Raw genomic sequence first — 17124 nt, 5'->3', positions numbered from 1 at the left:
GCCGCTGCTGTGTCGACAGAGCCAGTGTCTGAAGGGAAAGGAAGTGTACTGCTCTCCAGCTGGTCTTCCTCCAATCCTCCGACATGGATCGTGGCCGGATACGTTATGGATGACTTACAAGGTCTGCGATTTCCCATGATGACCGGTGTTTTCCGGCATCCGTTGCAGAAAATAAGTTCTTAAGTCCTGACAGGAAGAAGAACGTTGCTGTTGTTGTGGTCTTCAGTCCTGAGACTGGTTTGATGCAGCTCTCCATGCTACTCTATCCTGTGCAAGCTTTTTCATCTCCCAGTACCTACTGCAACCTACATCCTTCTGAATCTGCTTAGTGTATTCATCTCTTGGTCTCCCTCTACAATTTTTACCCTCCACGCTGCCCTCCAATACTAAATTGGTGATCCCTTGATGCCTCAGAACATGTCCTACCAACCGATCCCTTCTTCTGGTCAGGTTGTGCCACAAACTTCTCTTCTCCCCAATCCTATTCAACACTTCCTCATTAGTTATGTGATCTACCCATCTAATCTTCAGCATTCTTCTGTAGCACCACATTTCGAAAGCTTCTATTCTCTTCTTGTCCAAACTATTTATCGTCCATGTTTCACTTCCATACATGGCTACACTCCATACAAATACTTTCAGAAATGACTTCCTGACACTTAAATCTATACTCGATGTTAACAAATTTCTCTTCTTCAGAAACGCTTTCCTTGCCATTGCCAGTCTACATTTTATATCCTCTCTACTTCGACCATCATCAGTTATTTTGCTCCCCAAATAGCAAAACTCCTTTACTACTTTAAGTGTCTCAGTTCCTAATCTAATTCCCTCAGCATCACCCGACTTAATTAGACTACATTCCATTATCCTTGTTTTGCTTTTGTTGATGTTCATCTTATATCCTCCTTTCAAGACACTGTCCATTCCGTTCAACTGCTCTTCCAAGTCCTTTGCTGTCTCTGACAGAATTGCAATGTCATCGGCGAACCTCAAAGTTTTTATTTCTTCTCCATGAATTTTAATACCTACTCCGAATTTTTTTTTTGTTTCCTTTACTGCTTGCTCAATATACAGATTGAACAACATCGGGGAGAGGCTACAACCCTGTCTTACTCCCTTCCCAACCACTGCTTCCCTTTCATGTCCCTCAACTCTTATAACTGCCATCTGGTTTCTGTACAAATTGTAAATAGCCTTTCGCTACAACGTTACAGAAGTAATATTGGTGAGAGCCAATGGAAGTGTCTATATTCTCCTCCTGGTTCTGATTGGCTGAAAGGTCTAAACGTTAAATAATTTCATGGAACGGTTCGAAATCAAGCCGGTGCCCAGCAGTGTGAGTGTAAAAGTGGTGTGGGGTAGACGTGGTGTGGGTCGTCGCGTTATTTCTTACATAACGGAAAACTGTTAAAGAGTGCGAAAGTGTTTCGGGTGGAGTCATTCCGGTTTTCTGAGTGACTGTTGGCACTTCGCGACTGCGCAGACGCTGAGCGGGCGTACAACTGATATGACGTCGTGGAGCAGAGTAGCTGGACGGACAGTCGGCTGTGCTTTACTCACAGAGTCGGACTCGGCGAGGTTAAAGTCAAGCAAATAAATATAATTTGTTTCCATGGAAATTTGAGTGTTTCTGTGTGTCCTTTGAGCTACTGACGTCGAACTATAAATTCCTGTTTTGTTGTCGTAGAGATTATCGGGGAACTGCTGGCAGTGTACACATTCTAAACCACTGGTAGAATCTCGGAATCTCTCTGGAAGTGGCTGGATTTGTGCAGCGCTGTAATTATTGACACTGGAGTTACGAGAAGTTTAATGCTGTTCCGCGGATCAGAGAGAGGCTGTCGACCGTTATCTCTGTTAGCAGACAGGCACCAGTCAAAGGTTCCTTATCTACCAGCTCTCAGGGGCAAACGACATTTGATTTTCAGTATTTCGCGTAATTATTGGCCGAATTTAAAAATATAAAATGTCATCGCAATCTGAAATGATAAGTAAATGGACACCCTAGCTGCAACAGGCGTTGATATACTTCACTGGGGACATGTTGAAAATGTGCGCCCCGACCGGGACTCGAACCCGGGATCTCCTGCTTACATGGCCGACGCTCTATCCATCTTTTTTTTTTTTTTTTTTTTTTTTCTCTACCATTTTTTTTTATTAGTCATAACATTCTACAATAGTACATATTTTTCAACTGACATTTAAAAGTAATAAAACAAAGGTTCCTTGGCATTTTAGAAAAAAAATCCAAGCCTAAACCAGATAGTGATGTTCGTCACTTGATCGTATTTGTTTTTCAAAGATCAAATTGTCTCTCGTTTCTTCATGTTCTGAATCGCACCGAGGGCACAGAGGATAGTGCACCTGCAGGGACTTATCCCTTGCACGCTCCCCGTGAGGTCATCAACGGTAACTGTTGTTTCGGAAACAGATACGATCGTCATATATCATCGCAATCTCCTCATCAAGAGGTATAGTCTCATGCTAGAGGCTTAACACAACAGCGCAATTACCGGAGCTAGTAGTTGTGTGTTTGTCTCGAGGCAGGCGCACAAACTGAGAGCACGTAACGACTTCCAACACAATTTAAGCTTTCCTCGCTCAATCTTTAACGTAAAATATTAGCAGATTAACGGATCTGTAAACTACAAGCAGACTTTTGATTCTGTTTTATACGTGGCCGTTGGATTCCTCAAAGACTCGGCGGTTTACTGGTGCAAACTGGCTGGACAACGCAGGGGCGCACTTCTCCGTTTACCCCTGAGAAGCGGCGCGCCGGCCAACTTCTCTGGCACCGCCAGCAGCTCGTTGTTTCCTGGCCGCGACACCAGACCAGACTGCGGGACAAAGGGGGAGGACCGCTCCACCTGGCCACGCCTTGCCAGGACCGCAAATCACTGCGCAGGCTGTACGCTGCAACATCCAGCAACAAGTACACTGCAAGGCGCCGCCATAACGTAAGCTGCACGGACCTGCGCAGCTGTCTGGACCAAAAGTCCTGAAAGCAGCGGACACGCCGGGCCAAGGAAGACCAGAGAACCACAGTGGCTGGATTCGGCCCCACGTTGGTCGCCAATGCAATGGCGTTCCGCTTCTCATCCACACCAAACGAAGGGTTGTCGTAGCGAGAATATGAGAACCAATATCATAACTTCAAAATCCACCAAAAACAAATCAAAAATATGTCCTGGGTTAGATAGAGCAGCAGTCAGTCGTAGAATTAAGTTGCTTTAATATGACATTTATAGTCACAACGCAGATCAGATTTCGACCCGTGTCAGGTCATTATGAATGCAGTGCGGAATTGTAGCAGTTGTTCGTGCTCAAGTGAATGCTTACACAGTTCAACTATTACTGAACTGTGTAAGCATTCACTTGAGCACGAACAACTGCTACAATTCCGCACTGCATTCGAAATCTGATCTGCGTTGTGACTATAAATGTCATATTAAAGCAACTTAATTCTACGACTGATTGCTGCTCTATCTAACCCTATATAACCACAGTAGTTGCGTGCACCGACCCCATGGAGGATAACCTGGTGAAAAATATATCTATTCAAAAAAACAGATAAAAATTTGCTTGACTTCCTCCTGTGCACCGGTAAATGTGGACCAGATGTGGCTTGAATTTAAAAAAAATAAATAAATAAAAAAAGTATCGACACAAATTGTGAGATTTATACTAAATAAATTAACGAAGGAGCTGATCCCCCTTGGTACACAAAACACATCAGAACACTGTTGCAGAAAGAACGGTAAAAACACGGCAAATTTTTACGAAAACAAAATCCCCAGATTGGTGATCTTTTACACGAGCTCGAAATTTAGCGCGGACTTTAATGCGAGATGCTTATTACAGTTTCCACAACGAAACTTTGTCTCAAAACCTGGCAGAAAACCTAAAGATATTCCAGTCGTATGTAAAGCATCCCAGCGGCAAGACACAATCAATGCTTCCTCTGCGCGATGGCAATTGAAATACTATGAACAACTGTTGTATCTACGAATCCTGCACATTCGGTTCGCTAGAAAAACAGTCAAACAACTGCTATTAATGGGTTTTATTACGACAAGACAAGTACAAATATTTAACTTTGATAGATGTGCCGCAAGCAAAGGACGGCATACGAAATAATCAGTGTTCTTCAGAACAGATAAACAAGTCTCCGATACGCAGAGATTGCTAATGTTGGAGCCTACGACGCGTCGGCTAACAAAGTGGCTAACGTAGAAGCTGGTATGTAAGTGGGCCGCCCACAGTTGGGCGCGGCGCTTACGTCGTCTTCACCTACGGCCCGCTGCTGTCGCGTTGTCGTCCTGGAGGGAGGTCGGTCAGCGTGCGGTCGCCTCACCTCTTCTCGCAGCGTTCTCTCCTCTGTCGTTCCAGCCTGGTGCGCCGGCGCTGACTTTACGTCGTAACAACGATAGTGTTGCTAAACCAGAGTTAATAAATACAGCCCTCCGAAATTGTTTCACCAAAGAAGACGAAGTAAATACTCCAGAATACGAAACGAGAACAGCTGCCAACATGAGAAACGCAGAAGTACATAACCTCGGAGTAGAGAAGCAACTTAAATCATTTAACAAAACCAACTCCTCCGGTCCAGACTGTATACCAGTTAGGTTTCTTTCAGAGTGTTGTTGTTGTGGTTTTCAGTCCTGAGACTGGTTTGATGCAGCTCTCCATGCTACTCTATCCTGTGCAAGCTTCTTCATCTCCCAGTACCTACTGCAAACTATATCCTTCTGAATCTGTTTAGTCTATTCATTTCTCGGTCTCCCCATACGATTTTTACCCTCCACGCTTCCCTCCAATACCAAATTGGTGATCCCTTAATGCCTCAGAACATGTCCTAACAACCGATACCTTCTTCTTGTCAATTTGTGCCACAAACTCCTCTTCTCCCCAATTCTATTCAGTACCTCCTCATTAGTTATGTGATCTACCCATCTACTCTTCAGCATTCTTATGTAGCACCACATTTCCAAAGCTTCTATTCTCTTCTCGTCTAAACTATTCATCGTCCATGTTTCACTTCCATACATGGCTACACTCCATACAAATACTCTCAGAAACGACTTCCTGACACTTAAATCTATACCCGATGTTAACAAATGTCTCTTCTTCAGAAACGCTTTTCTTGCCATTGCCAGTTTACATTTTATATCCTCTCTACTTTGGCCATCATCAGTTATTTTGCTGCCGAAATAACAAAACTCATCTACTAGCTTAATTGTCTCATTTCTTAATCTAACTCCCTCAGCATCACCCGACTTAATTCGACTACATTCCATTATCCTCGTTTTGCTTTTGTTGATGTTCATCTTATACCCTCCTTTCAAGACACTGTCCATTCCGTTCAACTGCTCTTCCAGGTCTTTTGCTGTCTCCGACAGAATTACAATGTCAACGGCGAACCTCAAAGTTTTTACTTCTTCTCCATGGATTATAATTCCTACTCCAAATTTTTCTTTTGGTTCCCTCACTGCTTGCTGAACATACAGATTGAATAACATCGGGGATAGGCTACAACTCTGTCTCACTCCCTTCCCAACCACTGCTTCTCTTTCATGTCCCTCGACTCTTATAACTGCCATCTGCTTTCTGTACAAATTGCAAATAGCCTTTCGCTCCCTGTATTTTACCTCTGCGACCTCCGGAATTTGAAAGAGAGTACTCCAGTCGACATTGTCAAAAGCTTTCTCTAAGTCTACAAATGCTAGAAACGTAGGTTTGCCTTTACTTAATCTGTTTCCCAAGATAAGTCGTAGGGTCAGTATTACCTAACGTGTTCCAACATTTCTGTGGAATCCAAACCGACATTCGCCGAGGTCGGCTTCTACAAGTTTTTCCATTCGTCTGTAAAGAATTCGTGTTAGTACACTCCTGGAAATGGAAAAAAGAACACATTGACACCGGTGTGTCAGACCCACCATACTTGCTCCGGACACTGCGAGAGGGCTGTACAAGCAATGATCACACGCACGGCACAGCGGACACACCAGGAACCGCGGTGTTGGCCGTCGAATGGCGCTAGCTGCGCAGCATTTGTGCACCGCCGCCGTCAGTGTCAGCCAGTTTGCCGTGGCATACGGAGCTCCATCGCAGTCTTTAACACTGGTAGCATGCCGCGACAGCGTGGACTTGAACCGTATGTGCAGTTGACGGACTTTGAGCGAGGGCGAATAGTGGGCATGCGGGAGGCCGGGTGGACGTACCGCCGAATTGCTCAACACGTGGGGCGTGAGGTCTCCACAGTACATCGATGTTGTCGCCAGTGGTCGGCGGAAGGTGCACGTGCCCGTCGACCTGGGACCGGACCGCAGCGACGCACGGATGCACGCCAAGACCGTAGGATCCTACGCAGTGCCGTAGGGGACCGCACCGCCACTTCCCAGCAAATTAGGGAAACTGTTGCTCCTGGGGTATCGGCGAGGACTATTCGTAACCGTCTCCATGAAGCTGGGCTACGGTCCCGCACACCGTTAGGCCATCTTCCGCTCACGCCGCAACATCGTGCAGCCCGCCTCCAGTGGTGTCGCGACAGGCGTGAATGGAGGGACGAATGGAGACATGTCGTCTTCAGCGATGAGAGTCGCTTCTGCCTTGGTGCCAATGATGGTCGTATGCGTGTTTGGCGCCGTGCAGGTGAGCGCCACAATCAGGACTGCATACGACCGAGGCACACAGGGCCAACACCCGGCATCATGGTGTGGGGAGCGATCTCCTACACTGGCCGTACACCACTGGTGATCGTCGAGGGGACACTGAATAGTGCACGGTACATCCAAACCGTCATCGAACCCATCGTTCTACCATTCCTAGACCGGCAAGGGATCTTGCTGTTCCAACAAGACAATGCACGTCCGCATGTATCCAGTGCCACCCAACGTGCTCTAGAAGGTGTAAGTCAACTACCCTGGCCAGCAAGATCTCCGGATCTGTCCCCCATTGAGCATGTTTGGGACTGGATGAAGCGTCGTCTCACGCGGTCTGCACGTCCAGCACGAACGCTGGTCCAGCTGAGGCGTCAGGTGGAAATGGCATGGCAAGCCGTTCCACAGGACTACATCCAGCATCTCTACGATCGTCTCCATGGGAGAACAGTGCCGACATTGTGCATGCTTTGTTGCCTGTGTCTATGTGCCTGTGGTTCTGTCAGTGTGATCATGTGATGTATCTGACTCCAGGAATGTGTCAATAAAGTTTCCCCTTCCTGGGACAATGAATTCACGGTGTTCTTATTTCAATTTCCAGGAGTGTATTTTGGAGCCGTGGCTTATTAAACTGATAGTTCGGTAATTTTCACATCTGTCAACACCTGCTTTCTTTGGGACTGGAATTATTATATTCTTCTTGAAGTCTGAGGGTATTTCGATTGTCTCATACATCTTGCTCACCAGGTGGTAGAGTTTTGTTAGGCCCGGCTCTCCCAAGGCCGTCAGTAGTTATAATGGAATGTTGTCTACTCCCGGGGCCTTGTTTCGACTTAGGTCTTTCAGTGCTCTTTCAGAGTATGATAATAGAATAGCTCCATAGTTAACGATCATATACCATCGCTCCCTTGAGGAAAGATCCGTACCCAAAGACTGGAAAGTGTACACGTCACTCCAATATTCAAGAAAGGTAGTAGGAGTAATCGACTAAACTATAGGCCCATATCATTAAAGTCGATATGCAGCAGAGTTTTGTAACGTAAATTGTGTTCCAACATTATGAATTACCTCGAAGAAAACGGTCTATTGACACACAGTCAACAAGAATTTAGAAAACATCGCTCTAGTGAAACACAACTATGTAGTTCTTTACTCACACGAAGTGTTGTATGGTATTGACAAGCCATTTCAAATTTATTCCGTATTTTTAGATTTCCAGAATGCTTTTGACACTACCTTGCAAGCGGCTTGTAATCGAATTGCGGGCTTATGGAACATCGTGTCACATATGCGACTGCATTCGTGATTTCCTGTCAGAGAGGTCACAGTTCGTAGTAACTGATGAAAAGTCATCTAGTAAAAATCAGAAATGATTTTTGGCGTTACCGAAGGTACTGTTATAGGCAATCTATTGTTCTATATCTGAATAAATGATTTAGGAGACAATCTGAGCACTAATCGTAAGTTTTTCTGTATCATATGTTGCACATTACTTTCTAATGACCCACTTTTTTCTCGATAAGCGTCTAAACTTTTCAATTTACGTCTGTAATCTGAGTTGGTAGGGACCCATAAACATTCCCCTATACGATAAAACTCTTGTTAGCTGTAATGGTTTTTCCATATCCCACTCTATACTCCAGTATTTTTAAGCACAATGAACATAGACCATTGGCCATAGCAGCTTTTTGATGCAGGGGAAACAGCGACTGTCAGAATTAAGTTTTTAAGGGCAGCCGCAAGACGGACTCAGCATGTTTCACTGATTGATTTCGCACTTTAATTGAACAGCCAACTACTGTATTTTAAACCGTATATTCCACAGTTTATGACGATGCTCTTGTTAGAGAGGGGTCCACTGTAGGAGAGGGGTCGCATGGGCAGCCGTCGGCCAACGCTTTGATGTTACCGCCAACAGCGCAGGCCAGCCGCTTCGTTGGCCCCGATTAGCCTCCAGTACACCCTAAGCAAATCACGGCCGACGAAGCTGTGCGTTATCGATCGTTGGCCTTGCGTGTACGCGCCTATAGTGTAAAGTGTCGACGGTGCTGAGGGCGTTCCTCGCCGTAGCGCTACTTCTCGATATTTTGATGGTGGGTATTTTAAAATAAAGCTAAAATGATGGAGGATAACCAGAGGAACTCATCGCGACAGATTTTGCAAATGAGCAAAAAGAGAAGAAGAGAGAAGAGGAAAAGAAAAGATGAAAAGGTGAAACAGAAGAGCAAAGGGAAGAGCAAAAGCAGAGGGAAAGAGCAGAAAAGGACAAAAAGACTAAGAAAGAGAGAAGAAAAACGAGAAAAAAACAATATAGCGGATCGAGGATTGCCAGGTTCTGCTTACGCGATTTAGGGAGGAAATGTCCTTGACAAACCAGAACCTGTCGGCCTATTGTCAAGAGTGCGTCGACTGAGTCCCCGGCAGCGAGTTACGGTCTCCGCGACGCCGCCGAAGTTCCCAGTCGGAGAGGTAAGGTAGTGGACGTGTCGACGTGGCCCGGTGTCCCCCCACTCAGCACCTGCCAGCGCCTATACGCGCGAGACGGCGTCGGCCGGATGACGTCACGAGCAGCGCCACACGCGACGCGCGCCATTGTGTTGCCCTGTGTTGTTGTGTTGTGTTCTGGTGTTGTGTTGTGCGCGCGGCTGGAATTCCGCCCCTGGCTGAGGCTTTTGTTTGCTGGAGAGCGGCTCTTACCAGGGGACGCGTCTTCTGGAGAACTCACAGTGCGTGCCGTCGCCACCTTACGTCACACACACACTGTCTCCCACTGGAATACACTCCTTGACACACTAACAGTAGACAGGGATAAGATCCAGCGAGCGAAAGATTATGCACAAGTTCTACATGTAGTTATTAAGACGTAAAGAACATGAAGTAGAAGCCCTAGATGGTAAAGGACCGCAATGAAGCTTAAGGCCCAGCCCCGTTGTTATTAGATATGTACACAGACCGAACGCTAAATGAATCCAGGAAGAAATTTGGAAAGGTAGTTTAACTTACAACTTTCCGGTTTGTCGGTAACACTGTAATTCCGTCATAGGCGACAAAGGACTTGGAAGGGCAAGTGAATGGAATTTTCAGCATCCCGAAAAGCGGTTATAAGATTAGCATCAACAAACGTAAAACAACGGTAAGACAATGTACTCGAAGTAAATAAGGCGGTATGAGGGAATTAGGTTAGCAAACGAGACAATGAAAGTAGTACAATATATCTGCTGTTTCGATAGCAAAATATCTGATGATGGCCGAAGTACAGAGGATACAAATTGCAGACTATAACCTTCAAGAAAACAATTTCAGAAATTTGTTAACTTCCAATAGACTACAACCACCAAGAAAAAAATTCCAGAAATGTGTTAACTTCCAACAGAAATTTAAGTTGAAGGAACTTTTATCTGCAGGTATTTGTCTGGAGCGTACCCCTGTATGCGAAAAATTTGGAAATTTGTGGTAAGTTCCTATGGGACCAAACTGTTGAGGTCATTGGTCCGTAGGCCTACACACTACTCAATCAAACTTAAACTAACTTACGCTAAGGATAATACACACGCCCATGCCCGTGGGAGGACTCGAACCTCAGACGCGGGGACCTTGTACACGGGAATGAAACGTGGACGAAACACAGTTCTAACGGAACAGAATAGAAGCTTCTGAAATAAGGTGCTACGTCAGAACGCTGAAGATTAGATGGGTAGACCTGATACATGAAGATTCTAACTGAAGGCAGAAAAGATTTATGGTACAATTTCACTAAAAGAAGGTTTAGGTTGATAAGACACATTCTGAGGAACCAAGAAAACGTGAATTTCGTAGTGGAGGGAAGAGAGAGAGAGAGGGGTGTGTGTGTGTGTGTGTGTGTGTGTGTGTGTGTGTGTGTGTGTGTGTGTGTAGGGGGTGGGGTAAAAATTGTAGAGGCAGGCCAAGAGATGAATACAGTAAGCAGATTCAGAATTATGTCGGCTGGAGAGATGAAGAGGCTTGCACAGGATAGAGTACCGTGGAGGATGGCATCAAACCTGTCTTCGAACTGAAGGCCACAACAACAACAACAACCACGGCGACACAAAATATAGCAATTTAAATTTATCTGGATTTCATTAGCTTTCAGTCAGATCGATAACTCAAAAGAAAGAAACAGTGAGTGTATCTTGGGAGTGCAACCACTCACACGGGCCATACAAGTGTCTGCAGAGAACGATCACAGCTTCTGCCTCACGGCGCATTATTATAGACGCTCAGAAGCTAACTCAGACACGTCAGTCTGTCGCGTGTCGGTTGTCTGCTGCCGCTTAGGTATACTGATCGTGACTGTACTGCAACAGATCAAGCACACTTTGCGAAGAAGAACTTAGGTAAGCATTTAAGAATATTCTGCAGCGAAATATGCACTGAGCTGAAGACTGACAGCAAATCAAAACTGTGTGTCGGACTGGGATTCGAACGAAAGATTTTTGCTTTTCACCTACCGACTCTATCCAATCGGAAGTCACAGCTAATCTGCAAGGCGACAGTAAAATTCGTACCTCTTGTGCTGTCTGACACTTAGTGGCTTCAGCGTGGAGTGCGTGTTCCTTGCCCCCGTACTGTCAGCTACGAACTCTCCGAGTTGACGAAGCGTTTATTTTGTTGCAGGTGTCATCCAATTTTTTGTGCGAGTGGCGAAGAGAATTACAGTTATGCCGTAAGTGGCAACGTAATGTTTCATATATGAGTGAACGTACATGTTAGTTTTCAGACAGGGAAAATCCTGTATTCCTTGTGGCTCGTTTGGAGAAAGTTCAAGCAGAATAAATGGCAACGTTGGCTATACAAGTAAGTTTCCAACACTATACTGGTTCAGTGAGCTCTGAAAATCGGTTTTATCATTATTAGTGCAACATGATGTTTAGACATTATATGGCGAATTTCCTAATGCCTTCTTTACGCCAAGTTATTTATTCAATAATTATTTTATATTACAATATGGCACAGCAAGGTATTATGGAAGACGGAGCGCAGATGAATCGCATTTAGCTCTAACAGTATATCTAAGTGGATATCACGGATTAAACGAATGTGAACGCATACAAAAAGGTCTCTAAGCTAATAGCTCAGGGACGTGCTGAAAACAAAAACAAAAATGCAAAGAGGGATATACAAACCTTCGGCCGCAGTAAAGTGTTTTCCAACGAAGCAGAATTACAATTGAAGAGAAGATGTTCAGTTTACGCATCATGGACGTAAGAAAAACTTGTGTTCAACATTGCGGAACGAAACAGATTGCGTCATCCAGAATGGTCCCGAGTTCGAGTCTCGGCCCGGAAGCTTCAGACTGCGTCATGATTTCTATCCAGAAGAAGCGACGGCAAGCTAAAGGTGGGCTGAAGGTGTGCACCGAAGAAATACAGCCGAATGCAAGGCACTGACGAAAGCTACAAGCAAAACTTCAAAGCCTAACGAAGGACCTTGTGAGCTATCAAGCAGCCTAAGATAAAGAAACTAACCGAAGAAGAGAAGAATTCCATAGCTATAGTTCCACCTGCGAGACTCTACGGGAAAGCCATCTCTGAAACAACTCACTCCTGAAACACTACAGCGAGTTATGGCCGGGAGATCGAGTGGAAAAACAGGTCAGGTGCGAATAGGACTCGCGCACTGACAGTTCCGTACAAACCTAATTATGTACATACAAACCATCCACCCCGAGAATCGAGAAACTCGACCATTTTTGCCTGTTGTCGACACTGGTGCAGGTAAGGTATCGGTCCTAAGGATTTCCAGGTTTTAGTTTCAATAACATGAATGTGGCAGGAGGCAGGCGACCATTATTATAATAATCACTAGTTCTCCATTGAGGCTGACTGGCTCGCAATGGTGAAAGTCAAACGACAGGCAAAGAATGACCTTGTTCTCACATGATGCGTTTCGGAATTTATCTTTCATCAGATATGCAAGAACGATTATTCCGCGTCTGCGAATATTTCTTTCACGTACAAGTTGAAACGCCATATCTATGTGCGGATATCTAATGATGGATAAATTCCGAAACGCGTGATGTGAGCAATAAAGCCATTCCTTGCCTCATGTTACTTTTCCCATTGCGACCCAGTCAGCCTGAATACAGAACTATTGTCTGTTTCAATTTCAAGTTTTACGTCCGAGAGCAAATGACAAATGAAATATAATCACAAATTAACAATTTTCGGATTTTTTGCTTTACTTGTACTGTGAAACTTGCGTCTTGCACAATTTCAGGATTGTAGGTCAACGGGAAGTACCCTATAGATTTTGGTGACTGCGTTTATGAGTATTAAAATATGTGACATAAATGGCCCTATCTTTTTAGTTTATTGAGTTAGAAGCTTCAATGTTTAACACCGCCAAGGGATCATAAACTGCAGTATGCGGACAAATTTCAACCTTATGGTCCACCCGTTACTGATTGGATTGGATTGTTTGGGGGAAGAGACCTAACAGCGAGGTCATCGGTCTCAGCGAATTAGGGAAGGACGGGGAAGGAAGTCGACCGTGCCCTTTCAAAGGAACCTTCCCAGCATTTGCCTGGAGTGATTTAGGGAAATCACGGAGGGCCTAAATCAGTATGGCCGGACGTGGGATTGAACCGTCGTCCTCCCGAATGCGAGTCCAGTGTGCTAACCACTGCGCCACCTCGGTCAGTCCCGTTACTGAGAATAAGGGTTTTTTGACAGTCGGACAAACAGATGGACAGACAACAAAGTGATCCTTTAAGGTTCTATTTTTACCTACTGAGGTATGGTACCTTAAAAAAAAAAAAAAGGATCATGTGTATGAAATGGAAAAATGTGGAGGGCGGGGGGGTAAGTTGTACCGCAATCATTGAAAATAGTGGTGTGAGAAATAAAATGGGAATTCCCCTTAAACTTAGACTGTTATGTACCTTTAAGCTCAGTGACATTGTTTATAAGGGTGGTAAAATTTATGTATCAACTGGTACAAATTACGGAACGAGATTCCTCAGCTACAGTTCCACCTTAAGTCGCTCTGAAGAGATGCTGTTTATTACGCACTTCCTAACGGCATAGCATGAGTGAATGTAAGGGGAGGAAGAATGTGGGGGGATTAGTGTACGATACAAGCATTCTACGTGGCCTTCGCCACACACTGCACGATAATTTGAGGAGTACAGCTGTAGCCGCATCATCAGCTGACCACATGATACACATTAAGACAAGAAGACACAACAGTTTTCCCACACAGTTAGCACAATACGTACCTTTACACTTCGTTTTTAACTAGGAACTGCCCAGTAGCCGACGTCGGCTATAGTTCTGGTGTACATATGCCAAGGTCTTACCTGCAACAGAAACAAAACAAAGTGAAAGCCAGACAATACAAGCACAGCATACAATTCATGATACATAAGGTACATTTAAAAGGGAAAAAAACCTCAAGCCATTTTTTGTTAGTCCTAATAATAACGGCAGTACACGTGGCTGTGCTTTCAACGGTTTTTGTTGTGAAAGATACAGACGCCACCATGCCTACTAGACACGACACTACTGCAGTGGGTGTGGTGTTGTCTTCGTCCGACCTCCCAACTAACTTAGCCACCCAGTTATTGGGGGAACTACAGTTTGAGGTGGACTCCCAGTCACGGTAGAACTCGTCGTTCCTCACATCGACTGCGGTCCCCACCAAGTCAGAACACAGGAAGACAGTTCAGAGGTGTGCTGCTAGATTTGTTAGCGGTCGGTTTGATCAGTGCGAGGGTGTCAGCGAAATGTTCCGTCAACTTAGATACGGATCCATAGAGGAAGGGATGACGAGGAGGAAATTAGTGTTTAACAAGGTCATTAGAGACGGAGCACAAACTCGGAGTGGGGAAGAACGGGGAAGAAAATCGGTCGTCTCCTTTCGAAGGAACCATCCCGGTATTTGCCTAAAGCGATTTTGGTAAATCACGGAAGACCTAAAACAGGATCGCCGCGGGGGGGGGGGGGGGGGGGGGGGGGGGGTGTTTGAACCGTCGTCCCATCGAATGCGAGTCCAGTGTGCTAACCACTGCGCCACCTCGCTCGGTCCCATAGAGAGAAGACCGCCATGTTTCGCGAAAAGCTTTTGAGGGCGTTTAGAGGAGCGGAATTTGCGACAAACTGCAGAACGAGTCTACCTCCCCCAACGCTCATCTCTCCTACGGACCGCACAGACAAGAAGAAAGGCCGACATAAAGCACCCCTGGCATGCGCTGTACAGTAGATGTACCTGTAGACATCAGAGAAAAGTCTGGTTTGAAATGAAAAGAATGGGGAAGCACCAAAACCTACAGAGCAATAAGCGAGTAAAACGGAACTTTTTCTGTCTAAGACCGAAATACATGATCAGATGTGTGGTACGCTTTCGGAGACAACCGGCACGGCTAAGCAAATCATTTAGCCCAATGTGTGTATTATGCCGCAGATGATCCGGAACGGAAAGTCTGAGGCTACGAGTAGCCCGTGACTTACAGGCGCAAGTATTAAAAATTTCCATCCCTTGCGGGGATCGAACCCGCGACCTTTGGATTAGAAGTCCAACGCGCTATCCGCTGCGCCAAAGGGACGACGTGCGATTTCCACCCCCGGCAGCAGACACCTCCACCCCTAACCCGTCGCTGAGCCGGTGGTACCGGTCCAGAAAGGCGACCTGTCCTCCGTGACGTCAGCACAGTGCCGCTCGCCGTTCAGCCCCGGGGACGCGGTTTGCCCCGCAGTCATAGTCTCTGCGCACATGTGAGAACCCGAACAGAAAAATAGTTGGTAACCTGCGACGGGAGGATATCGCAAGGCAGCAGTCATGCAACGGCTCCCTCCGGACTTTGTCTAGAAGGATTCCACCAAGAGCCATTCTTCTGCGCACCGCATTTCTAAATCTTTTACTCTCCTCTTGCCTCTAGTGCTTACTGTCCGCGTTTCATTTGTGCACAAAGCTACCCTCCAGACAATTACCTTCAGAAAAGACCTAACACTCAAATTTATATTAGATGTTGAATAGCGTTTCTTTTCCAGAAAATCTGATATCGATGTTACCGGTCTGGATTTCATAACTTCCTTACTTCTGTCGTCGTCAGGCGTTTTGCAGTCCAAATGGCGAAATTCGTCTACTGCTTACACTGACACGTTTGCTAATCCAGTTGGCTCAACATCGGCCGTCATAATTCAACTACACTCCACTGCCCTCCCTTCGCTTTCGTTGGCGCTCACCTCGCAACATCTTTTCAACACACTATGCACTCCGCTCAACTGTTCTTCCAAGTCCCGTACCGTTTCGGACACAATTAAAACGTCAAAAGCTAACCTCAAAGTTTTTATTTCTTTCCCCTGAATTTTTATTCCGTCCAAATATGCCTCTCGTTTACTCCTTGCTCAATGTACAGACTGAACAACGCAGCAGATATGGTACAATCTTGTGTCAGCGCCTTCTCAACCTCTGCTTCCCTTTCATTCCCTTCGACTCTTATACGAGTAACTGCAATGTGCTTCCTGTACGTACTGTAGGTAGCCTTTCGCGGCCGTGACGTAATAAATCATCACACACACGAAAGAAGTGAGCTGTAGTTAGTACACAGAAATGCATAAGGAGTCAGAAAGACGTGAAGACTGGAGATGTGGTGCCAACCTCTTCTCGGATCGAGCATTAATGGGAGGACAGAAGGTGGGCAGCCCGTTCTGAGAATTTTGTAGAGGCAGCAGCTCAGGCCAACACAGAGTGCGGTTTGCAACACGGACTGACGATGGAGCGCTACTTTGTGGACTGCTCTGTTCTGCCCCATTTTGTAGACAGTTATAAGACTTGAAGACCAGAGCCCGCATATCAGTTTCCTAAATCTGAAGGAGGCACTCCTTAAAAAAAAAAGAAAACCTCGGAAAAGTCTGCTTCGAAGATCTGGAGATTTTCGTGCGTTACCAAGTATAAAAATTTCTGTGTCACCTCACTAAGAGACTCGACAGTATCTCAGTACGCAGAGTATCGTCAAGTTTCTGGTTCGATTCACGCCGGTACCCTACTCCCCAAAACTTTAGGGATACCTAGTTGAAATGTATTAACTACTCGGTGGAAATGAATCAAAATAGTGGGAGCGTGTTGTAATGTAAGTAGGCTGTTTATGTTTTCTTATTGGCAACGTTACGTAGCGGCCTGTGTGAGAATCACTGGCTGTGCTGCGTGCTGTGTGTGGCTGGTTTGCATTGTTGTCTGCCATTGTAGTGTTGGGCAGCGGCAGCTGGATGCGAACAGCGTGTAGCGTTGCTCAGTTGGAGGTGAGCCGCCAGCAGTGGTGGATGTGGGGAGAGAGATGGCGGAGTTTTGTAATTTGTCATGAACTGCAATATATATTATGACTTTTGATGATACTAAGGTAAATACATTGTTTGTTCTCTATTAATATCTTTCATTTGCTAACTATCACTATCAGTAGTTAGTGCCTTGCGTAGTTTGAATCTTTTATTTAGCTGGCAGCAGTGGC

At 45.5% G+C, this 17124-nt stretch overlaps 1 non-coding gene across 1 annotated transcript; it reads right to left on the bottom strand.

Moving 5' to 3' along the window:
- Nucleotides 1-15149: 15149 nt before the first annotated feature.
- Nucleotides 15150-15222, bottom strand: Trnar-ucu. Its single transcript has one exon. It is a non-coding gene; the product is annotated as a tRNA-Arg (tRNA).
- Between the last annotated feature and the right edge of the window lie 1902 nt (nucleotides 15223-17124).

The sequence above is a fragment of the Schistocerca piceifrons genome, chromosome 10 (assembly GCF_021461385.2).
Source record: "Schistocerca piceifrons isolate TAMUIC-IGC-003096 chromosome 10, iqSchPice1.1, whole genome shotgun sequence".
NCBI classification, from domain to species: Eukaryota; Metazoa; Arthropoda; class Insecta; order Orthoptera; family Acrididae; genus Schistocerca; species Schistocerca piceifrons.
This window is presented reverse-complemented; position numbering and strand designations above follow the sequence as displayed.